The 25087-nt window shown below is 39.8% G+C and overlaps 1 long non-coding RNA gene across 1 annotated transcript in view; it reads right to left on the reverse strand.

The window, feature by feature from the left end:
- Positions 1–23279, reverse strand: part of LOC132250408 (uncharacterized) — an 84578-nt gene extending 61299 nt beyond the window's left edge. Inside the window, exon 1 of the long non-coding RNA XR_009462123.1 lies at positions 23203–23279. This is a non-coding gene — a long non-coding RNA (uncharacterized LOC132250408). The remainder of the gene's footprint in view (positions 1–23202) is intronic.
- Between the last annotated feature and the right edge of the window lie 1808 nt (positions 23280–25087).

A 25087-nucleotide genomic window follows, 5' to 3' on the forward strand; every position in this document is an offset into this window, starting at 1 on the left:
TGGACCTGGGATCAGACCCTCCAGGAGCAAAGCTTATGCAGCAGTAGAGGCAACATCCACTTTGTGGCTGGAAGGTGAATTATTGAGCAGTGTGTGTTATTTTTAAAACATAGCAAAAGAAACTGTGCATAGCATGAGCAATGGAAATATCAGTTCACATTGACCTGGTTAAACTGGATTTGCTGTGGGCTTGTTAAAGGAAGTGGGACAATAAGGTCCCACATGCAAAAGGTCCCAGATGCTTCTCCACAAAACAAAATACAATTCTGCACAGTACCAGTGGCAAATAGCTCTTATGAGTTTAAAAATGTCTTTGTTCATATGATCAAAATAACATTCCAAGGGGAGCAGGAATACTACATTTCTAAACCATACTTAATCCAGTCCTTAACTAGAATCATAACCTTTTTCACTGCTCCCTACGCTCTCTTCTGTTGTTTTTGTCTCAGAGGCTTTTTGTTCAGAGCTGGACCTGCACTAGGAGCCTTGCGGACTACAGGAAATAATGACCTGTATATATTTAGTTGTTCAAAGGAAATTAGAGTAACCTGATTTTTATTATTCCCCATAGTCCAACATTCTCTAGTGTAATAACTTGCCCTGTTCTCTAATTTACTTTTACATCATCGGAAATGTATACCATTTAGCCCAGATTCTCCCATGACCAATCAGGACCTTGTGCTTGGTAGGTTAACAAAACCTTCTATGGAATGCAAAGTCTTCCTAGCACAAGCTAACCATGGACACAGAAAGAGGAGCTAATCTCTTCGTAAATTATGTGAACTGCAGTAAGTAATTTAACATCTTATCCCCCAGGTAGCCAGTGACCACTGTATGTCCCTGTTATTTAATTTGACAGTTAACCTATTGAGGGCTGGTAGTCATTTTAGATTAACCTTTGACTCTTAAAAATTAGTAAGTAATTTCCTTCTGGTTAATTTTGTTTAATTGTTAATTTTCTCACATATTTCCAGCGGTCATCCCATTTACTAAACTTTGTTCATCCTGTTTAATTCATTGCTTCATGAATTTGACTTAGTTTTTCTGGTAAGAAGTGGAAAAACATTTTTTTAAATAAATATGATTAAGTATTTATGCCATAATTTCCATTTATGATCAAATAAATTCAGAGACCATTTAGTGCATGAGAGCTAGCATATTAGGAAAAAAATATTCCTATAACAGATAACCATCTTGTGAACACTAGAATCTTAGTAATTTGTCAGTTTTTCTTTAATTAAAACTGTGAGTATGGTTTATGCACTGTTTGATTCAGAGATAACATTTTGGATGGTGGCTAAAACTGATTTCCTCTCAAATCTGTTGCATTTCTCAGGACAAATTATGAAGTCTGCCTAAATCTTATTCTTTTTAGTACATGGCCATTGGGTGTTGTGAGTTCAGTAAGTGAATAGATAGTACAGTAGCATCCTTGATAAGACTACCTTAAAGTTCACACTCAATACTTGAAACATTCCTGTAAATTCTCTTCTTTCCAAAATCCATCCATTTTATGTCCCAGGCATTCTATTTTAATCCATTGCATCACTATCAAGCTGGTTCCAAGCAAAGTGAATTCAATTTTCTTTATCTGTAATCCATTAAACATTTAACACAATTCTTTTGCCAACCCGGAAATCTGTTTGTAGTTTTGTTTTAGCTTCCCTTTCTTTTTTTATCTTGCCATAAGCAACATTCACTAGCCTAACCTTACTTCACCAGCTGCCCCAAAATAAAAATGTTACCTTCCTCAAACACAGACAAACAGAACATATATGCCACGTGTACTCGTGAAAGACTGCATTATGCTCTTGAAACAAGACTGCAGTTGTCACCTCTACTGCTCTGCTAAATGGAGTTGTCGGTCTCTCTAAGGGACTAGACCAAAAGCATAAAACTCATCCTTGAAGGTCTTAAGAATCACTTCGGATCTCACAACTTTCACTTCCAAGTGCAAGGCCAGTTTCTTGAACCTTACCTTTTCTAATAAAGGCTTGTAGCACTTCCTAAAATAAAACAAAATATCCACCAAAACCCCAGATCCATGTGCAATTTCTGCCTCAGACTAGGAAAGTAAAGGAACCACATAGATGTGAGTCACATTACAAAATAACCATGGCTCAACTGCTACGCTGAGGGACTGATGGATAAAAACCTGAGTAGGATGTGAGAGAACAGATCTACAAATAATCTGTGCATCTTGCCTTTGATGTGTATTAGGTGACACCTGAGAGAAAGAGGGTGGTAAACACAGAAAGGTAAGATAACCTAAGTAAAGAAAAATAGTTACACTTATTTTACACTCTTATTTAAGTATCCGGGTAGCCTTATTAAGAAGACTTGCTGTTACCTAACCCAAATGGGATTAAGTAAAGAACCAGTCTCTTGAAAATGTTGTTAAAGTATATTTTCAGAAAAGCTTTCCATTGAAAAAAAAAATACTGATCCAATTTAGAGTTCAATACTCTCCATACATCTGTCTGATCATTTTTGCATATACTCTCTATAACCTCTTCTAGTCCTTTTTTTTATTGACAGTCTATCGGAGCCAATTACACAAATGCTTAAAAATCATTCTATAAAATGCCTAATGTCTGATAAGTTAGTCACGAGCATAGTTAATGTAATCTAACACATATTGAGGAAACCTACTGCACACAGATATTACCAATTAACACATGATTTTAACAATCAACATTCATGCAATTAATAGAACACTTCATATTCCCTCTAATTTTGAGCTCTGCATGAGCATATGTTATTATGACGGAATGTGGAATCATTTATTTATACTGGAGGCAAGTTTCACATCGAACTTTCCACACAGAAAGCTGAGCTGCCGAGGGTTAGACTGAGAGTGGAAAAGGCTCCGTTTAGGAGGAAAAGTATTTCGTCAGTTTTCTGAGAGTCAAGCTGGGTTCTTTCTTCTGTGTGGATCTCCCCTATTTTTTCAAGCTCTCAAGGACAATCTATGCCTTTCATTGCCGCTACAGGGTGCAGCTTTATTGCAACTGTGCCTCCATTATCATTCTAAGTGTGCATCTCACTCTCTCTCGTTTATTTGCTATCAAACCAGTGAGAAGAAGAGAAGAAGTGCTGTATGCAGAATCATGGAAGATGAGGGGTGGAAGGGACCTCAGGAGGTCATCTAGTCCAACCTCCTGCTCAAAGCAGGACCATCCTCAACTACGTCATCTTAGTCGAGGCTTTGCCGGGTCTTAAAAACCTCCAAGGATGGAGATTCCACCACCTTTCTGGGTAACCTGTTCCAGTGATTTACTACCTTCCTAGTAAGAAAGTTTTTCCTAATATCTAACCTAAATTTCCCTTGTTGCAACTTGAGACTACTTCTTGTTCTGTCATCTGCCACCACTGAGAATAGTCTAGCTCCATCCTCTTTAGATCCAGCCTTCAGGTAGTTGAAGGCTGCTATTAAATCCCTGCTCAGCCTTCTTTTCTCTAAGTCAGCCCAACTCTCTCTGCCTCTCTTCATCATGTTCCCCGGCCCTCTAACCATTTCTGTTACCCTCCACTGGACTCTCTCCAATTTGTCCGCATCCTTTCTGTAGGGGGGGGCTGTAAAGAAACCGCTGTCACAGGAGGCTGTGATGCCCCCTGGTGAGCAAGCAGCAACTGCCCAGCTCTGGCTCTAAGGTACCCCCCGCCTTTAACATTTGCTTTCTACATCTTGTTGTAATTGGTTGATTTTTAAAGGAAAGCTGCCTAAGGGTCCTAGAGCAAGCGTCAGCCCTACATCCCACCAGTGGACCCCCTGTCAGAATCCGGCTGGCCTCAATCCCGTTTTCATGCTAAATGGGCCTTCCTGTTCCATATGTGTCCCAGGGCACCTGTTGCCTTCTCGGGTATTCACAACTTCTGACCTCCCCTATAGTTGTGTCCATGCCTTGCAGGTGTTCCTTAACACACAGTTGTCTCCTGTAGAGACCTCAGCCCTCTTGGCTTTAGCCTCACTTCCCTCTGGCTGCAAGCCTCCAGCCCTGACCCACTGCTCTGGGTCTAAGCTTTCTTGGCTTCAGCCCTGTCAGTTGTTAGTGTCTCTGGGCTCCCGGCCCTTGTGTCCTTCAGTCTGGGCCCCCGCCCCTATCTCTTACTCTGTTTCTGCCCCTTTCAGACTTCAAGCCCCTGGCCTTGGTCTTTGCCCCTTCTGGGCTCTGTCCATAGCCTTCCTGGCCTTGGGCCATCTCTTCATTTTCACTCTCTCTCTTCTTCTCAGCCTCCGGCCATCTCAGCCACTGGCTGCCCTCATCTTGTCTGCCTTTGTCTTGCCTAGCCCCAGGCAATACTCAAAATCATCATGTGCCCCTCAAGTACTAATGGGACCTTCAGACCACCCCTAATAGTCTGAACCCAAACCACTGGTTTAAACTGTAAACAAAAGAAGAAGTCCTCTGACTGTAAGACAGTCTACACATGTGCCGCACTGCGCAGCTGTTGCTACTTGCTTAAGCAAGTACTAAATGACTACACAATAACCGGCACTACTGTGCATTGCCCAATGCCACACAGGTTTTTGCCCACACTACTGCACAGTAGAAATGAGCTACTGCACAGTAGCATCGATGTCATGGTTCATGCCTGCCGATGCTATGTCATCACAGCAATGAGCTACAGAACATAGCCCATCGTTACAGCGATGTAGCATTTCATGTAGATGTGCCCACTGGGTCCAAACTTATATCCCAGCTTCGTGGTGGTGAAACCCATGCCTGGCTCTACTTTAGTCATATTCCCCTGCAAGCCATCTATTCCATTCTTGTGGTATTTTAGTTCAAGACGGGAGGCACCCTGGCAATCCTCTGCAACCTTGTTTAGGAGCTTTCTGCCCTCCAGCTGGCAGGGTCAGACTGACTGCCTGGTTGCAGGCACTGGCTGCATGCCCAGCCAGTTATGTGCCTCTGCAGCCTCTCACAAGTGTTGCCCTTCTATGCCTGATGACTCAGCTGCTTTCCTTGCTACAGTTTAGCTCAGTTATCTGCAGCCCTTTGCTTATGGGCTGTCTACCTGTCTGCTTTGTCTCAAGTTAGCTGCTCTGCCTAGCCATCTGCCAGTTTACCGGCAACCAACTCATTCGTAGCTAGCTTGATTCTTAGCCAGCAGCCCTCCTGGCTACAGATTCCTCTTAACGTAACAGAAGCCTTCTGGCTCCTGTTACAGGGGCCCATAACTAGACATAGTACTCCAGATGTGGCCTCACCAGGGCTGAATAGAAGGGAATAAACATTTCCCTCAGTCTGTTGGCAACACTCCTACTAACACAGCCCAGTGTGCCATTAGCCTTGCTCACAACAAGGGCACACTGTTGGCTCATATGCAACATATACTGTCTACTGCAATCCCTAGGTCCTTTTCTGCAGAGCTGCTGCTTTGTCAGTCAGTCCCCAGCCTGTACCAGTGCATAACTGTTCTATCCTTAGTGCAGGACTTTGCCTTTGTCCTTGCTGAACCTCATGAGATTTCTTTTGGTCCAATTCTCCAATTTGTCGAGGTCTCGCTGAATCCTAACCCTCCAGCATATCTGCTCCTCCTCCCAGTTTTGTGTCATCCACAGACTTGGTGAGGGTTCCAGAAGGTTGAAGATATTGAACAAAACTGGCCACAGAACCTATCCCTCAAGTACTCCACTGGATACCAGCTGCTAACTAGACTTCAACCCATTGATTACTAGCCTTAGAGTGTTGCAGGAGACTGCACCAAAAACCTTGCTAAGGTATATCACATCCACTGCTCTCCCCACATCCAGAGAGCTGGTCATCTCATCATAGAAGACAATCACGTTGGTGAGGAATGAATCCATTCTGCCTGTTCCTAATCACCTTCTTCTCCTACAAGCACTTAAAATTGGATTCCTTGAGAACCTGCTCCATGATTATTCCAGGGACAGAAGTGAGACTGACCAGTCTCTAGTTCCATAGAGCCTCCTTCTTCCCTTTCTTATAGATGGGCACTATTTGAAATTAGAGAACCACTCTAAAATGCCACCCCTGGAGCATCTGTGTAGGTGCCCTTTATGCTTTGATTATCTTTTTTCTTTATCTGACAGTAAAATTATGCTAGTGTAAGTAGGAAGCAGTAAAAATAATTTTCATCACTGAAGTCAGCAGATATGATTTCTGGTTAAAAACAGGAAGTAGATATGCTTAAGAAGACAGCATTACTTACGCAGATTGAAAAGAAACACATTCAACTCTGAAATACTTTTGTCTTGTTATAAAAACATAGAATTCCTGCAAATAAAGGAATTTCTTTGTCCCCTTTTCAGCTCCCCACAATCTAATTCTACTTATCTCCCTTCTCCTAATATGGCTTCATTGCCTACATACCTAAACCTCTATGTAGCCAGGCTCCATCAAATCTAAACTATCTTTTTGTAGGAGTTGTCCTAAAATAGTCTTGAGGCATCTTTCTTTTACTAAATAATAACCAGAGTTGTAAGTGGCCAGGAGGATCCTATTTCATTTATTTAGGAAGCAAAATTCATGAATCAAGGTGGGGCATCTGATGGCAGGAGCAGTTACTTCTTACAGCAGATCAGTTCCTTTTTTCCCCTTTCCTTTAGGCCTGTACCATTCATTTCTAAAAGCCTGTACTGTTAAATTCCCTCATGCCTCTGCATCAGGAATCCCCTCATGCTTCTGCATCAAGAGTCTGTTGATGCAACAAATTTTCCTTCAACAGTAGAAACTGAAGCAGCTGCAAGAGTTGCAGATGTAGACTCTAAATCATTGTGTCTTTTCTCTTTCAGGACAAGCTCCTGAGAGAATTCTGGTTTACCACACATCTGACGTGTATTTATGTATTGTAGAACAGGGGTAAAGTAGTGCTTCTCTGTATAAATGTATTTATACAAAATGTCAAAAGCATGAGAAGCATTTATTTGCCCATCACTGTTTCACTTAGAGGTAGTATTTTACAGATGCATCACCTTTAGAAGTGCAGATGCCTCAAACAAGCATATATAGTCATCTATAGGTGACTGCACAAAAGAAAGATTTCAACTGTGAGTACACCATTGAGATGCCTATTTCAAATGCTTTTAAAGCCAATGCTGCTACACAATGAGATAACTTCTATTTGAGCATCAGTATATGACTGTGAAATTTGTATGCCTTGGGACAAGAATGCCATTCAACCGATCCACATGTCCAGAATCTTAAGAGATCCAAAATGAAAAGGAAAGATGCACAAGTAGTGAAAAGAAGCCTCTGCCCTCAGATTCAATCCTTCTGATATAATTCCATTCAAGCTAATAGGATAGAACTAATATTGGGGATAGAGAGGGAGGCAAAACAATATTTATTTGCATTGACTAAATATATTTGCGATGGTTCTGCTGCCAAAAAGAAAGATACTTTATTTTCCTGATATCATTAGGAAATATGTATTTTTCTTAACCATTATTTTTACTGCAGGCTTTACTGCACAAAGAATCCAGAGGGAACTAAAAATCATATAATTGTGCAGGTTGGGGAATTCTCTAAAAATACGTAACCATGGCACCCTTGTCATTACCAATCAAGTAATCTTGATAAAAAGTAAAGTAATTAGCCTTTGAGAAGAGCATAAAGCTAATTAAAAATGACAACTTAGTCATCTCAGCAAACAACAGCACAAAAATCAGTCAGGAGTTCTAACTACAGTACAACAATGCAATAAACTAGATTCTTGAAATGGCCTCTTTTCAAACCTGTTAAGAGATACTGCAATTCAAAATGGTCAACATCTGAAAATATTTTCTACTGTTTTAAAGTTTAGATTTGCCTCAACATACACTTCATCTGTCCTTAAATGTTGTAACTTGTATTTCACTGTTATCTTTAGTCTAGCCTACTTCTGTCTGATCATTTTGTTTTATTATCTTTTGCTAAGACTCTTTCCACGTATCAGTAGTTTTTATAATTAAAAAATGACATTTAAGAGCACTGAAAATCATATAAAAGGGACAATGTATAAAATGTGAAGTATGAACATATGCATTGCCTGAAAGATTTACAAGTTGCAAATAATGAGTTTGTTTTCATAACAAAGTTGATTTTCTAGTCTTAGTAAGTGAAAATAAGAAGCAGGAGGTAACCAAGAGTCTCATGTGCACACAAACAGACTAGATCCTATCTTTCTCCCATTGATGTTAACAGTTGATAACTACCTACACTGAAATATATATACAGATGTCTTGCCAAGAGTCTACCTCAAGCTGTAGGTTGCAAAGTTATGAAATTCTTGTCTTCCCAATTATAGTACTCTGATAAATATTTGCTCTAATCATACATATACACAGAAAAGCATATATATATATTTGGGTTCTAGTTCAAGCTAACTAAATGTCTGGAAGGTCTTAAGCCATATGTATATCTTGATTCTCTTCTGCTACAAAATTTGCAAGTCTGTGTCATTCTTTCACTGGCATTATTCATTGTAAGAATCAGATCCTTAAAGGGTGCATCTACACATTCATTAATGAGCTTTTGCTAATGCACATTAAATTGAGTACCTCCATTGTGAGGTACTAGAAAGGGCACATTAGCCTATTTTAATGAACATAGCAAAAGTGCACAGTTTTGTGATGCTTTAATGTACATTAAAATAGGTGAATGTGTCTTAAAGTGCACATGTAGACATGCCCAAAGAGTGCAAAAAGGTAGAATTCCATTCCGTTGTTCAATGTCACTAAAATGATATACACAGGTGAAGTATCTGATGTAATAATCTCTAAACTAAAATCTGAAGCTCTCAACAATCCTTCATATGTTAGTCCTAATGATGAAGTGGTGTTGGACACCATTTCTGAGCTTGTATTTGCAAACTGTTCACTGAAAGCATTTTCAGTTGTAAATATTTCCTATTATTTATCCAATGTCATGACTTCAGTGTCATTTAACAATCTCCACTGTGATTTGGCAATAATTTTGTAAAGGTACTTGGCAAACAGAGTAAAATAATCATAATAAAAAAGTTTAAAAGCCATCAAGGAAACATGCTATTTTCTTGAGTCTATTGGAAAAGCAGGTGGCCAGGTCTCAGGACCTTACTTTTGGGTGTTACAGTGCATCAGGGAAGGTAAAAGAAGCATTTCCTTTCTTCCACTCCAAGTTTCCCGAAGCAAAAATTAAATTTTACAGGAGTGAGGTAGTGATCCATAGCACCTGCAAAGATATACCATCTGCTTTATCTTTTAATATAATATTTCCCAACATAGGCCAAGGCCAAAAGAGCACAAGAACAGTCAAATGTGAAGAAAATGATACAGTTTTCTGATGAGGGGAAGGGACAAAATGTAAAGTCTCCACTTATTCTTGTTCATCCCATTGGACCAACAGATTTTAAAATGTAATGCCAAGTTTAGACTGGACAAAACTGGAAAAATACAGTGAAGGAAACAATTCTACATTCTCAAGGAAGAGGGGAAAGGGGAGTATGTTGATTGGATGACCTAATAGTTCTTTTCCCATCTCTAATTTCTTTTATACTATTTAGAAAAGGAAATAGAAATGATACGCTTCTCCAAACCAAGTCTTACCATAAAATAACAACAAACATCAAAATTGGCAGCTGCCTCTTTAAGACCTTCTCAGCTTCTGATGTTTTAAAGAAACCTAGTAAGACGTACTTCTCTTAAGCTGCTTGGTTTTATTTACAATATTTTATTTTTAAAGAAAATCTAAATACTTTTAAGCAAGTCAGCTGGTTGAAAATTCAGGAACAATTGAACAAAGAGGAACCTGCTAATTCCAGATGGAGATATACTCCCATGATACTTATTACCTACCAAATGTTTCAGAAAGCAAACACATGACCTAAAATATTCCATGAGTGTGGGGTCCTTGCACAGCTCTTTACAAGTGGTGTCTTTCTTTCTAACCATATCTGTTTTACCAAAAAGAAAACATTTAGCTTCTTTTTTGTTTCAGTTTTTTTTTTTTTTAAAGGAGACAACAACCTCATTAAAGAGCTTTATGTGCAATTAGCGTATTCCCTAAGAACTTGGATTTGGAGGTTCTGCAGATGCCCCCTTTAAAAGATTTTGGCTTTTCTGCATCTGTTACTTTATTGCTGTGGTCACCTTTCCTTCTAGGTACTAACTCTGAAGTAGGTGTTTTCTGCAAGTCCAGCTCTTCTAGTTCTCTAGAAACTATACAAGCTCAGAAGTGGCTCCACATCTCAAAGATATGATATCATGTCCAAAATAATCATTCTTTGTTTTGCGTTCTTTGTTGTGCCCTGCATCCAGTGATCCCAACATACTTTACAAAGTTTTGTTAAGATATCTGCACACCAGTGCTATCAAATATAATAGATTATATTAATATAATACTAATTATATCCATGCCATAGGTTAAACTGAGGTACAACTGATATTCATTTCAAATTAAATCAAGCCTAATGAGTAGAGTGGTGAGGAATTATCCATACAAAAAATTTGACTTGCTTCTGGAAAATTAAATTGAATATTTCCTTTTGGATCAGTTTGACCCCATTCAGAATACTTTGTTTTTTGAATGGACGCAAAACATTTCCCTTTGAAGCAGTGCAACACATTTAACTGTATTTCCTGTCAGTTCATTGATTTATAGGAACTGCTTTTCCAGTCCCCACATTCATTTCTATGTTCTAGGCTCCCTGGAAGGCTACCACCTTAAAACATAAGTTAACACAGCTTTTCTGTGACTGAACTGTGTAAGTCATGTTACTCTAGGTGCATTTTGAGAGATGTTACCCAGCAAGGGAACCAGCTCATAGAGAAAATAAGGATTAATAAATTATAGTAACTATGTAGCAATGTACCAGTATAGGAAAATGCAGTTCAATAAATTTAAGAGGCACATTTCAATTTAGAGAATATTACAACTATTCCATTTTGATTGAAAAGATTGAGCTAAAATGTTTCAACATTTCCAGGTCAAGATTTTCTGAATTTCCATTCCATAATAAAAATCTAAATTTCTTTCTCACTCCCAATTTAACAGGAAAATAAATGTCAACTGGTTGGAATGTCTAGCAAAGAATTAATGGTAATCTTACAAGTTTTGTGACTGATAGAACTGAATGATCAGGAGCAATTCCAGGGAGAGAGAGACAGAGAACTAGTCTTTGAAAAATTATTTCAGGTTCAAGCAGAAGTAGTACAGAATTCAAAGATAAACTGTCTCAGTAAACTGTTGTCTCTTTTAAACTCTTACTTCTGTTATTCAATGCCTAAAAAAATGCCAGGTACCCTGAACTGATAAGATTAAAAAGAGGGAAGGTTTTTCATATTTTTGTAAGTGCATGAAATGAAAAAGATACCTTGTAATAATAATAATATTTCATTTTATTCTACAGAAAAATGAACAGCTTGTATTTTCAAAAAAAAGCCTGAAGTAGCTAGACACACAAATCATTCCAGTTTGGGGGAGTTTTTTGGAGCATCTAATTGCTTTAAAATCTACTAAACACCCCAGATATAATTCTTAAAAGTACTATTGGTAACTTAAGCAGTAACACTTAGGTCTGAATGTTAGCACTTAGGCTAGGGACATAAATTACACATAAGCCTGTATAAGTGATCAGAAGCCAGGTCAAATTTGTAACACAACAGAAGTTCTGGGCACATAAACCACTTTCAAAATGGCTGAAACCATTTTAAAATAAACCTGGATGAATGTACCATCATACTTAACTGATTTAAGTTAAATCAGTTCATTGAACTTCTGTCCCAGATCCCCTCCAGATTCAAGTTGTCACAGTTCCCCAGCATCCCAGGATGCTGTCCATCTCCCCTGCAGATCCTCCTTGGAGGGTGGACAGGCTAGCCTTAACCCAAGCTGTCTGCTTTAGTAGAGCATGGAGGCATGCTCTAGCGCCAGCCTCCCCCTGCCAGCCTCAGCATCTAGCCTGGGCCACTGCAAGCATGTGGCTTTATTTCCAGAATCAAAAGTGAATGTCTGTTCACTTGGTTATCACTTTAATCTATGCAGTTTAGATTAACCTGTGAAGATTGAATCGATTCAGTGTTCAGCTTTTTGACTATCTGTACTTAGCCATATAAGTGAATTTGGTCATGTCACAGCCAGTCAGATTACGATAAATTGTAAATTACTATCAAATAGTAATGTTTTAAGTTATTCTAGTACATATAGTAAGATATTTATCTACAGACAAAGATATACAAACATGATTCTTGTTCCATAACTTGTTTATAACTGTGTGTAGTGAGATATTCCCTGAAGTTTTAGTCCTGTCTGCATTTGTCTGTAAATCCTTATAATAAAACAGTTAACCCCACTGAAAAAGATATAGTACATTTTAATTAAGTTTTGTTCTTTTTTATTTTAATGAATTTCCTAATTCCAAGTTTAATTAAACTGTTCTTTTTTAAAATTAATTACCAACTATAAATAAGGGAACGATACAAACTTGTATTCACTGTTCACCATTAACTACATTTTTAAAATCCTGAGGTGTGAAGATTTTGAAGTCCTAAGAAGTCCAGCCCTAAAATTATTCCCTGTAGGAGGAGTGAATGGGACTTTCAAGGAATGCATCTAATGTATTGTCTTTCCTAATATACCATAGTAAATGTGCAGCTCAAGGGTCTAAAGGAAAAAAGACAGGAAATATGATTAATTGATGATATTCTAGTTATACGGTAGTACAATGCACATTAGAAGTTGGCCTTGTGAGAATAACTGCAAGGAAAATGCCGAATACAGGGATTAATACACCTTCTGGGATAATACTTGAGAAGTCATAGTTGCTACCTAAAATCTTGGTTAATGAGGAATTAACTTTGCTAAAGTCATGTCCTTCTAAAACATCAGGTTTAGTTACACTTAATAATTCTGAAACATCAATAAATTACAGGTTAACTTAAAAAACAGGAAATAAAAAGTAAAGGTACATACCACTCTCTCAATGCAATCCTAAATCTGCCTTCTGGTACCCAGTTACAGCCATGGGTAACATAATAAGTGATGTCCAAAAGTTAACTACCATAGACAGTAGTTTATTAGTGTTTTCTAACATAATATTCCTTAAAGTCCTTCAACAATGTCTTTGGGTATGTGCAGATGTTACACTTAGGTTGATCTAAGCAGCAACCTGTCTCATGAGTGACTGGTGCCACACCAGCAGCTGATCGCCAATGTGGGGATGGGAGGTAGTCCCAGCAGCAAAACCAGAAGTGCTTCTCTCAGCACCCCCACTCCCCGGCCACTGAGGGCCAATCACACGGGGGGCACATGCCAGCCTGATCTAAATTAGTTCACCTGAGGAGGTGAACTCAGATTGGGAAAGGGTTAACCAAATCAAGACAATGCGAGAACGTGGTCAGTAAGGCTAACCGTACCTTGTCCTGCATCCATAGATGCATCACAAGCAGGTCCAAGGAGGTGATCCTCCCCCTCTATGCAACTGGTCAGGCCACAGTTGGAGTACTGTGTCCAGTTCTGGGCACCGCACTTCAGGAGGGATGTGGACAGTATTGAGAGGGTCCAAAGGAGGGCCACTCGCATGATCCGGGGACAGCAGGGCAGACCCTATAAGGAGAGGCTACTGGACCTGAACCTGTTCAGCCTTCACAAGAGAAGGCTGAGGGGGGACCTGGTGGCTATCTATAAACTTATTAGGGGGGACCAGCAGGGTTTGGGAGATACTTTGTTCCCCCGAGCACCTCCCGAAGTAACAAGGAAAAATGGCCATAAGTTGTTAGAGAGTAGGTTTAGACTAGACATCAGGAGGCACTACTTCACTGTCAGGGTGGCTAGGATCTAGAACCAACTTCCTAGGGAAGTGCTGATGGCTGCTACCCTGGGGGTCTTTAAAAGGAGGCTTGATGATTATCTGGCTGAGGTCATTTGAGCCCAGTTTTCTCTCCTGCCCAGGGCAGGGGGTTGGACTAGATCTACAAGGTCCCTTCTGACCCTATATCTATGAATCTATAAAATCTACCAAACATCTGCACTTATATGGAACATAGCCCTGAAACTGGGAAAGTTCGGCTACTCACCCTAGCCCCAGTTCTGTACTCTCCCTACCCCCCCCCATCCGCCCCCATCTCATCCTGACAGAGCTATTTTTAGCCCTCCAGTTCCCCTCCACTTCTGCACAACCCACCCCTTACAGGCACTCCAGCCTCCTCAATTCTACCAAGCCCCCTGCTGACCTGCTAGCACCCTTCGCAATCCCCCTCCCAACCACCAACTTACTTAGATCAGGCTACAAACATGATCTTGATCGAGTTAAAATAAAGCGTGTGATCATAGATCAGGTATGGCGAAAGTCTTCACATAACCTTTGGTTCTTGTGAAAGCATCTGAAAGCTAAAGGGCTCTAAAATTAGCCTGCCTTGTTTCCAGAACAACATTCTCTGGACTGTAAAGCAGGGAAGCAGAATCTGTGGACACTTTTACACATGCTCTCGGGGTAGGGTGGGGTGGGTAGCACTTTAATTAGAGAGGCTCTGAGAGCCAATCTAATTATAGTGCCACCATGTCTCGTGTATCAGTGTCCCCTTGCTTAAAATGGTGGTGGGGCATTTGAACTAAAGCTCATGTGAAGAACTTTATTTCAAGCGCCCCCACCATTATTTTTAAATGCAGGGTCACTGATACATGAGACACAGGAGGCTCCTGGAGAGTGTCATTTGCCACCCTCCAGCAGACTTGATTAATCAAGTCTGCTCCAATGCACTGGAATTCCAGCATGTTGGAGCAGCCTCCGTGCTCATGTATGGACACTCTCGGATTCTGTTCTTATATCAGGCCTGACTTGCTTGCAACTTCAGCTGAATTACTCAATTTCTTTCTGCTTCAACATCCTTGCTGCAACACGGGAATTCATTCCACAACCTATCTTGTGTGGAAGCTTAATCATGTTAAGTTAAAATCATTCATGTGGTTTGAGAATATGGATAAAATGCGCTAAACATGCAAATAGTTGTACTGTATTATTTTAAAGGAGGTTTGTGATTTTGTCCTCAGCAAAGATCTTCATGTTCCCTGCCCCTCTGAAGATAAAAATTATCCTATCTTGATTAAGTTTCAGTGATTCAATGTCAGAGATAACAAGAATTTAACAAATAACAAGCAAGAACATTCCAAAGAGTTCTGTAGTTACAACATCTCTGTCCTTCTCCCACCATCCAAACCTACACATTTTATATTTCATTGCACGTGTAATCCTTTGGAGAAAAGAATACAATTAATGCTCTTAACGGATCATCCAATTTTATATAGATCTTGCCATCTGATGAAATCAGCTTCAGATCTTAATTTGAGAAAGTCTCTAAAACATCCTACTTCTCCAGTGCAATTCCCTAGAAAATAAGGAAATAGAGATACTCTCTGTGGTTTCATTTTCCTAACACCACACATGCTGGCTAATGTGTAAACACACACGCAAAGGGTCTGGATGGGGCACTCATTTTGTATTCAGCATTCTCAGTTAACTCAGTTGCAAAACTCCTATCAAAGTTACTGGGGGTTGTGCATGTACAAAATTCAGGATTAGACCCCAATGGCAGATATCAACAACAGCTTAAATAGAAGAGATTTTTCCTTCCTTAAGAAATATTACAAACAGAAGATTCCCATGTTTCAAAGGTCAGAGGAAAAAATATAATACATTCATGAAGAGACAACCTCATTAATCCTGTTGTTCTTGGCCCAGTCCATAGAAGAAACATAAATGCTGTCAACACTGGACTGTTAGATAAAGGATAAAAAGTGGGAATGAAATGTTTTACTGCAAGGACTGTTCTTCTGGTTTGAGAACATTTCTGGAAATAACCTGAGCTGAGAAAATGTTCCCTATGAGGAATACATGCTGTGGGAAACTGTGTGGAAGATAAAGTTTGGTCAATGACCTTCTCACTGTACTTTAATCAAGCAGCACACCAAAGGACACAAGTGTTTAAAAAGGGAATAGTGTGGAATTCAAGATGTTTTACCTTTTCTATGTTACACAAACTGAAGTGGAAAACACAAGTGTATCATAAATCTCTACTTCATGCTCTAGGATACTGCAGTAAAATAATAATGCACTGTAACTCAGAGAGAATGTTACTTTTGTTTGAGGTCATTTGAATAGCTCATAATTTAGTACCTTCAGCAAACATAAACACAAATGATTGGAAACTACTAAAAGGGGAAACCTGGTTCTTGGTCTGTGTGACATCAGAAATAGCATTAGAAATTAGGAAGGTGATCATTACATTCCTTGTTAAAAAATAGGATTTATAGGAAACAGCCAGAAGTAAGGCTGCTTCTTCAATGCAGTCAGTTCACAGAAGTGATGTGTTGCAGAAAAGCTTAATTTAAACATTCACACACAAATACATCAACAGGATTGAGATACTTTATCTGTATGGGCAGAGTGAGTAAATATTAGCATATGTGGTTACCGCTCTGAAGATTAGGGAATTATCAAATATGGATATCCCAAGTGACCACAAGTAATGTGGGTGTTTGTAAATTCCCATCTTTAACTACTTGTAACAGAGTTTTAAAAAATATCATTATCATTCCCATCTCTGAAGCATGGTTATTACAGGACTAGTGTTACAGACACTGATGTGCTGGAAGGAGGAGAGGCTTGGTTACTAAAATATGAGCCTCAGAAATACAGCATGGCCCTTCTGAATTGGCTTTTGCTGACTTTTCTTTCACAGTATGGAGATTGGGTAAATATTTTGATTGTGCCCAAGAGTTACTAGGTTGCTGGCAAGTATATTACTACAGTGATAAAGCACAATAATGATACCATTATTGGAGAATAAACAACGCAATTACAGAATCTCTCTGCAAGCTTTTGTGACCACTAAAAATACAATAATGGGGTTTGGAGTAATATTGGTCAATGTGTCCAGGACCTTGGAAATATTTTACTAATTGTCACTGGAATAGATTATCTGAACCAGTTCACCAGTCCTTTTAAAGAAGGAACTAACATGAAATGTCCAAAATTAGAACCAGACGTTTCCTGAAGTTCATAATAATGGGTGAGAAAACCCAAACTTCTTCAGTTTTCTCCACTTGCTGATTTCAAATAGGACGTGAAGCAGGAAGATCAAGAATACCCTACTCTCTCATCATCTTTTACTCAGCTGGAACCAAGAATTACCAAGTCTCACAAGAAAGTCTGATGTCCAGCCAGATTGGGGTAAAAGATTCTTACCCCATAATTACAATCAAGCCTTCTAAAGTTCTCCTGTGGATTTTTAAGATGTCCCACCAAGGCTTCCAGGGATATTCTACTGCTAGGCCCTTCTTCTAAAATACCTCCAAGGGTTGGACAGCAGGAAGAGGAACACAGCAAATTTCCTCTCATGGATTTTCTCTAAATGTATCATGGGGTTGTTCTTCTTTTCAGGATATCCCAAAAATTCCGACTCTCAGTCATAAAGATCTCATGAAACTTCTGAAGGTAGTGTACCATTTGTATACAGCTATGTGCTTTGGCCTACGTGTAAATAATGTTCCCTATTTCAGCTGTTCGGCCACTGGTTCCTACACCGATGGCAATTTCTAGGACTTCACTTTAATGAAAAAAAAACCAAATTCTAGTGTCATCTTAGGCAGTATTAACTTCCCAGTGTCTCCACATAGTTGGGTTGGAAATAATGTATCACTTCCCCCTAACTCTGTTATTCTCCCCACAACAGGGACATCCAGAGTTACAGAATAAAGTAACAAGGAATTCTAGGATAGGAAATAAGGCACTATGGATATATGCGAGGTTTACAACCACACAACAGGGACAGATCCAAATATGAACTAAACTGTTTGCATACAACTCAGGATAGATGTTTGAAGCCTGTGCTTCAGTGCAAGTCAGACAAACTTAAGAATGGATACATCACAAATGCAAAGCTAACTCAAAACCTTGCTGTACCTGCACATATTACAACACTGACATAGAGCAACAACAGAAAGTGATCAGAAGAATTTCACCACTGCATTTTTTCACAGTGGAACTTAATGGTGCTATCGACATGTTTTGTGATATATGTCCTGTGATCAGAGCAATTACTGCATGTCATCGCCACTGTAAATTTGCCTGGTCTGAAACCATTTTTAAACTTAAACTGCATAGTGAAGAACCACTATTCACCTCTTCTTTGTAAATTAACTATATGATTTATCTGTGGGAACCATTTAAAAAAGTATACATTCAAAAATACATATACCACATGATGTCTTTTCCATATGGCATTTCATAATTATTTTGCTGTGTGTGAACATGATGAAAACAGTTTCATAATTCTCTAAGGGTCAGAGTAAATTATTTCAATTAGACATATTTCAGAGCAAATATTACCTTAGGGTTTGTTAATAATAGTACCTGAGAAGGAACAGCTGCCTTTTAAGCAGAGAGAGCTGTCAGTTTCTCACTGCCCCCACTATAGAACCCCTTTTGTGACTTTAAAAAAATGGCAGATTTTCTCATGCTTTACCTAAACAGAGAACTTGGCAGCAGAGACCTGGTTGTAATCCTCAGCAAGGGAGCTGGTGGGTGGATTTTTTCTCTATAAACTCTTGTATAAACCACACCAGTCTCCTGGTATTTATTTTGTGTAATGTTGGAAATCATACACAGATCCAACAGGCGATGTAAAGGAGTTTTGTAACTTCCTGAAACCCTTTCAGGGAAAATCCTTGCTCTTACAGCAGTTCCAGATTGGTGGGATATCATCACTGGTGTAAAACAGATATCTTGCCTCCTTCATTTCTGAGGATAAAGCATTGGAAATGTGCAACGAACATGTAAATTAGAGAGTCGATGATTAATAATTGTGATCATGCTTAATACAAAGTCTGCTCAACTGCTCAACCCATGTGCACCATTTTGGCTTTACTTGTAATTATATGTACTGTATTCCTCATCTAGTTGTTTTCATGTATTAATGCTATCACATGGCATGCACTGATTTTTAAACTACACATTCTGTGATTATACCCCTCTGCACAATATAGACAGACTAATTTGATGCACTGCATGATTCTACAAATGCATCTGCCTCTCTGCAAGGAATATTTAAAATCGTATGGTGGTGCTGTGCTGACAACTTGTAAGTGGAACAATGTCAGAAAGTCTCTGCCTCCTTAACTCTTACTCCAGCTCAGACCACAAAGTCTATGAGCTGATCCTGAACAGGCAGGCATAAAACTAAGCTCAGAAAAGAGATGGAATAAGGCTTTAGGATAATAAATAATATAAATACAACAATGTAGTGGGTGTGGGTGCCTGCAACCACTTACTGCAACCTCTGGCCTGGAATAAAAAATATAGAAAAGCTGTAGTGCAGATTCACAGTCTGCCTGTGGATTTGGGGAAGGAGGGTGAAATTCCATTCAGTCCCTACTACAATCCTGTTTAGTCCAGGTTTCTGCAGAGAGAAAGACTGATCTACACCCATTATGAAAAAAAGGAGCAATTGAAATACAGGGTCCTCTAATAGCATGTGTCAAAGAGCTTGAAAATATACATACTGAGAAATCCAACTCTCAGTTTGACGGTCAGCCTTTGAACCTAGCATTCTACGTATGTATAAGAAATTAGATAGAATGATCTATCCATTCCACCTAGCGCACCACTGCCATCATATAAATAGAAAGATGTTGCCCCCTCCCCACACACACACTTCAAAACTAGTCCCAAGCAGGTTGAGACAATGCCTAAAATGTGCATTTGCCACCTGGCCAAACATGATTCCTCTACCACGTTGTTATACCAAACTCAAATCTTTTCAACTCAGCCTTGAGAAAGAAAAACATTTTGGTAAAAGACATTTTAGCTGTAAAATATTTCCTTTTGTTCAGGTTCTAGTAGTTTTTGTCTGGCTCAAGTTCAGGCAGCTCTATAACTTTGCTGAACCCCTTCCAAAGGGCCCCCTGCCCATGCCTTTGTGTAAGAACACAGAGATTTAGTCTTGTAATTGCAACATTAAGATGACAGGATCGGTTTGCCTCTGTACTCTACAGTGTAATGAAGCATGTAGATTTCTGTAGAGCTGTAACTTTTCCAGGTGAGCCCTAACCTGGGGACAGTCTCACAAGAATATTCTAACTGAGGAACATACATGTTAGATAGTGATACGAACAGCCCTGAGGGAAGAGTTTCTCTCTTTCTCTTTCCAGTTGTATTTTTTTTTGTTCCAATATGTAGAATCATATAGGAAGTGAAAGAATGAGAGCCCTAAGCCTCAGATCGCCTTAATACTTTAAATAAACAAGCCTTTTGTCTAACATTTGGGCTTTCAGACTGTTATTTCATTTGGTGAAAGAGATATGTTCAAATCTGGAAAATTCTAATCTCCTCCATGTCATCTAAAGAAGAGGGGACTGATATTTTGAAACCTATGACCTTTGTTTAATCCCATTATTTATTCTCTCTCTGCATATCCAAAGCAACTTTGTTACAGCTCATATGCTTTTATGCTTCTAAGAGTCCCATACTTTGCTGAGTTTGATTTTTTTTTTTTATATTGCTGTATTCTTACCTCCTACAGAGAAACAGACCAGTCAAAATATGTTTCCAAGCCCCAGTGATTCTCAAACCCTCATCTCATTGAATTTCCAGAAAACAGGATAAGCAGCAGCTGAAATCTAGATCACAATTTTCTACTACAGGCTTACATTTATATCTGTATATAAAACTTTACATCTGTCAAGTACTTCTGAACTTCTAAGTCTGCAATGCCACTGAATGGATACTAGTTCATATGCTGACTTATCTATTACAAGTTAATGTTGCTGCATACATCTTTACATTTGTGAATAATAATGTTGCACCAATTGCAGAACCCCAGAGTTCTGGAGAACACAGTTTATAAAGCACTAAACTATCATACAATATGAGGATTCAAGAGTCCTGGACTAGTCTGATCTCTCTTGTGTGACCCTGAACGTCTCTGTACTTTTTTTACTCCCACATTTTGACTGTTTTGGCAATTGAGATTGCAAACTCCTTACAGCAAGGACTGCATTTCAACATGTGGTTGTCCATGTCTGAGTCCCACTCTTATCTGAGACCAAAAGGACCTTGTGTAATGCAAATATTATTAATACTATTATTATGAATTAGTATTGCTGTTATTAATAATAGTAAAATAATAGTAACAATAATCATAATAATACAGATGCCTACGCATGTAACACTACTCCCATTAAAACCTGCATATTTGCGTGTGGTTTTTCTTTACCTGTGGGCTTACTTGTAAATAATCCCCTAACATACAAATATGCTATTTAAAAAGGGTTTGCATCCAAACCAATGGACAGTCAGATACAGAGACCACATTTACTTTTGCAATGATGAAAATAACATTAAAACACGTGATATGCTAGCTTGTTTCATTTCTGTGCTACCATGTTCCATTCTTTTGCACCCTGGACCAGTTCCTAAAATGGCATTTCTTTTCCTTCTCTCTTTAGAGAGATGCTGGACTTTTTATTAACGTCATCTCCCACCCAGGAGTCTGGCTCAAGACCCATCTATAAATTACATTTGCGTTTTTACAGAGAAGAAATTTTCCTTGACGAAGGTGATTATCAGGTATTAAAGGCTAATCTTATAATAAATTTGTGAATTGGTAAGCCTATTTCTTAACTAGTCAAAAGAAAATCCCTCTTGCTCATACCTTGTTATGTTAGTACTGCATGCTATCATATCACTTGCCTTTAATCGTTTGTCAGGATAAATGCTCAGGCAGAGATGTTCATTCATGAAAAAGAAGAGAGGTGGTCTGGCTACTTGACATAATGTGTTTTTCAGATTCTTTTATTTAATCCCAGTGGGTTTTTATTTTGCATGTCAACCTGTATAGTAAAGTTGAGTTTCACAATATGCTGTGTGTCCATATACTTCTTAGTTAATTAACTCAGGGAAGGGGGCTTAATTCATTCTAAATGCCTGATTCTGCCCTAAGATCTAAACTACCTTTTTTCTCCACAATAAGACATACACTATTCAAGTGAATACAAACGTTAAACTCTCTCGAAGTGTGGGTATAGAGGAGGGAGTAGTTTGATATGGTTTGACCTATTTTAAGGTAAGGACCATCTGAGAGATTTGGATCCACTTCTAATACCCCATCTGTACCTAAAAGTACAGGGATGCATTATTCATGTGAGGGGCTGCAGCAGCCTCTGCATTAAATATTGATCTGCTGGTCTTCTGCCATTCTACAAAGACTGTGCCTCTCCAGATCCACCTGTCTGCCACAATTGTGATGGCACATCTCTAAGGAGGTTTGGATTTAATACAGCATACAAGGTCTATCATCCAAAATAGGTGCATCTGAAGCAAATTTCTTGAGTGTAATTTATTCCACACCCTTGCTAGCATAACAAGTGTTACTGAGCCTCACTGGATATGTATTCAAGAGGAAGCTGTCTGTCTACATTTGATTTTACATTTCCTTCCACTACCTCAGAGATCCATGAGCAAAATCCAGCACTGAGAATCCTGGATTCATAAACAATAAATGGTTTACCTTCACTCATGCATTCATGTCTCAGATACAATGCAGATAATTGAGTTAATCTCAGTGTAATTCAATGCAAGTTCATTATCACACACTTTAAATGGACTTCATTTGATTTAACTATTTCAGAACAGCCAAACTGCATGGCAGAGAAGAGGCAGAGAGTACAAGGAATCTCTTCTGCAGAGCAACTGCCCCCAATCTCATGGAAGTGGGACTGTAATGCAATCTATTGCGCCTCCTTCACTATCGAACAGAGCTGATTTGGCCTGAGCTACAGTGTCTTCTGCATTGTTTCAAAGCAGTTATGCAGGCACATAATCCACAGAAACTAATGAAAGTCATCAGCTTTTTACATCGTATGCCTTGGTTAGCAGGCACGGTATGGCCAGTTGTGTTTGTGGGTGTCACAGGGTGGATAAAGCACCCTGCCACAGGGACACGATGAAGAACACAAAGGAACAAAACTTATCCAGAGATGCTGAAGAAACCACACTGAGCCAAGATGGGAAAGATGATGGGCCCCGACTAATTAAGGAAACAGCTGGGTCGCAGCATGTCAAAAGCCAAGAAGAAAGGGGATTTAAAGGGACAGCAAGGAAGCATCCAGGGGTCAGTTCAGAGGAAGGGGGAGCAAGGTGAAGATAGAGACGAGGAAGGGAGATGACAGGAGAAGTAACAGATTCCGGGGCTTGGAGGAAGGCCCTGATCCACAGACTTACCTGGAGGGAGCCAGCAAAGTGAGGGAGGAGACTGCTCTGTCAGTCCAGTCCTGAGGGGTGGAGATAACCTCTTCAGGACCCTAGTAAAAAAAGGAGACATGGACAAGATTACACCCCAAGGAGAGGTAAGTCCATAGGGACCCAGAAGGTAAGGGTGGGATTAGAACTAAGAGGTGACTGTCTTGGGACCCATGCAGGGAAGAATGGGGCAAGCAGCCAACTTAGAAGAAGACTCCTCAACAAAAGAGTCCATAACACTAAGACTGAACCATCAGTCAAGTAGGCAAGCAACAATGGGCCCAGGTCATGGTGTGGTTAGGGCAGGGTATGGGGAAAGTAGAGCCCTGCAAAGATAAGCTGACCTCCTGAGCCTTTAACCAATCCTTTTTGTCTACCAAAAGTGTTTGGTACCTCTCTCTCTGTAACATCAAGGCATGGCAGCAAATTTTCAAGGGACAGAGTGCTACTATTATAACAGAGAGACAGCTTGGCTCCAGGCAGCACGATACAGACCCCTTACAGCGGGGAAAGAAGAAAAAGCAATGTGGATATTTCTTGAGCAAAGAGCCAAATTTTGTCTCCATGTGCATGGTTATAACTCTCCCTAAAATAATTGGGTTATACTAATGTATGTGAGAGTGCAACTGAGCCCAGTAAACAGTCTAATACAGGGAATAGCAACCTATAGATGGCAGGCTGCATTTATTCTGCAAAGCAATCAGATTGGGCTAGCAAAGCCTGAGTGTCTGCAGTGATTTGGCAGAAGGAAATGTTTGTGGGAGGTTGGCACTATGGAGGGAATAGTTTGGTAGTGGTAGTGGTGAGTGGAAGCAATGGCAGGGGAAGCAACAGCACAGTCTAGCCTGACTTCAGGGTTAAAGCAGCCCCCCACTCCAAAAGGCTGCCAACACCTAGTCTAATATACCATGTTGCTCCCTGCAGTGCTGGAGAGGCACAAAAGGAAGGAGTTCCTGCCCTTATTGGGGTGAACTATGTTAAAACTATGTTAAGAGGAACAGGGTAGCAATGCAGTCATTGACCAGCATCACTTACTCTGCCATGTGTTCTTCTGAACAAGTTTTCAGAACTCAGCCACAATTCCTAAAGGAGCTTCCACGCATAGCCCTCTGAAACCCTTCGATGGCCATATGGTAAAGCACTTTGGCGCATTCCTATTCTGTGATGTCACAGCTCTGGAAAGAGGGGTGGTCTCTGCAGGATCCAACTCCTAACCATAATACTCTTGCTTTAAGCTCTACCTGAAAATGGATTAAAAGCTGGTATCTTCCCTGTATGCTCACTCTGAAACACTATTTAACATGCAGGGAATAGGTGTCGAATCCAGGACCCAAATCTCCTAAAGCAGTGGTCCCAGTAATTCTCTTGAGTATCAAAGGAAAGAATCCTTCTTCCCTGAGGCCTAGTAAAAGTTGCAGTGCTGCACTGGGACTTCAATAAATCCTGCCCTTGTGAGCTTCCTATTCATGGAGAGATTAATAGAGAAGTTGATCCTGTAACTGCCTTCCCCTCCACCTCATATGGCTCCACCTTAGAGCTTAGCTCCATACTCTAAGACAGCGTTTCTTAACCTGTGGGTTGCAACCCAGAAGTCGGTTACAAGAAGATATGAAAGGGTCACAAGCAAACTTTAAAAATGTTTCAACAAACTTTAAAGATGGATTCTCCTTTAAAGGAGAAAAATGTGGGAGTTTCACGTTCAGAGTTCCAGCCTGTAAGGGGCTGCTTGGGTCTCCCCTGCCCTACACACCTGCCCCCCATCCCACACACTGCGGGGATGCAGGGCAGTGGGTCAGGACTGGCCATCAATGTTTACAAATGGATCCTGGCACAAAAAAGGTTGAGAACCATTGCTCCAAGAAGTATG

The sequence above is a fragment of the Alligator mississippiensis genome, chromosome 4, assembly GCF_030867095.1.
Source record: "Alligator mississippiensis isolate rAllMis1 chromosome 4, rAllMis1, whole genome shotgun sequence".
NCBI classification, from domain to species: Eukaryota; Metazoa; Chordata; order Crocodylia; family Alligatoridae; genus Alligator; species Alligator mississippiensis.